We start from the raw sequence: 1,244 nt of genomic DNA on the forward strand, positions 1-1,244 counted from the left end.
CCAGCCCCTCAACACTCTTTTTTGTTTGTTTGCTTAATAAATCCTGTATTACACTCACAGTCTCTTGAGGTAGAGGAAGAGGAAGCAAATGCAAGTTTGCAAATTTACCTGATTACATAAATACCAGCTGCCTATGGCTGCAGAAGTAAGCAGGGAGACAGATCTACTGAAATGGGAAGACCTTTGGGAGTACTGGAGGGTTTGGGTCACTGAGCCGAGATGTGGTTTGAGGTTCTACCTGGAGTTGCCATCATGGATGTGTGCTTGGTCATTCCCGGAGTGGCCACTGCATACGTCCACCGGTTCACTAACGGGGGCAAGGAAAAAAGGGTTGCCCACTTTCGCATCAGTGGAGTTTGATGGAAAGAGACAGGTGCATCTCTGGAGTTAACCGTTACTATGTGTCAAAGGGTTTGGAGAACATTGATTAAGGAAGCATTTCCTGATTGATGAAAAAAATAACTCAGTTACGGTCCTCTAACCCTGCTGGAAGTTTAAGCAGTATATTGTGTGACATGCAGTTTCATTTAGTGTGTTATGTAATGCTTAAGAAAAACAAAATGAAAAACAAAACAAAAAAAAAAAAAAGAGAAAGAAATGGGAAGTGGTCCTAGAGACGGGGGAGGGGCCTGGGGAGAAGGAAAGGGAAGTAAAAAAGAATTAAAGTGTGCCATGTACGTGCACCAAACGCACACAATGAAAGTAGTCCTTGGGGCCAGAGAGATGGCTCAGTGGAATGAATGCTTTCCTGGCAAGTGCAAGGGTCTAAGTTCAATCCCTGGTTCCACCAAGAAAAAAAAAAAGAAAGTCCGTAGGGATCACCGACAAGTATGAATAAACACATTTTAAAAAGTGAATTGCACTTGTCTACATAATTGTTTATTTCTGTCTAGTAGCTGTTCTACTATTAATTTTATTTGCAAAGTAAAGATTTAAATGTAAGCGATACATAGGATAGAATATAAAGTGAGATTTCAGGCCCCTTACTTTTAAGAACTGCTTACATCAGGGCCCAGGGAGATGGCTCAGTGGAATAAGTGCTTCCCTGGCAAGCACAAAGGCCTGAGTTCAATCCCTGGTTCCAATAAAAACAAAAACAAAAACAAAAACAAAAACAACCCAAAACCAAACGAAAGAATGGCTTACATCAGAGCCAGGTATGGTGGTGCAGGTTTGTAATCTCCACGTTTGGGAGGCTGAGGCAGGAGGATGGCAGTAAATTCTGAGGCCAGATTAGGCTAGAT

The 1,244-nt window shown here is 42.1% G+C and overlaps 1 pseudogene; it reads left to right on the forward strand.

Annotated features, from left to right (window-relative positions):
- Positions 1-219: 219 nt before the first annotated feature.
- Positions 220-567, forward strand: LOC101582108 (annotated as a pseudogene).
- Positions 568-1,244: the final 677 nt, after the last annotated feature.

Source organism: Octodon degus, unplaced genomic scaffold, assembly GCF_000260255.1.
Source record: "Octodon degus isolate 3935 unplaced genomic scaffold, OctDeg1.0 scaffold00007, whole genome shotgun sequence".
Lineage (NCBI taxonomy): Eukaryota > Metazoa > Chordata > Mammalia > Rodentia > Octodontidae > Octodon > Octodon degus.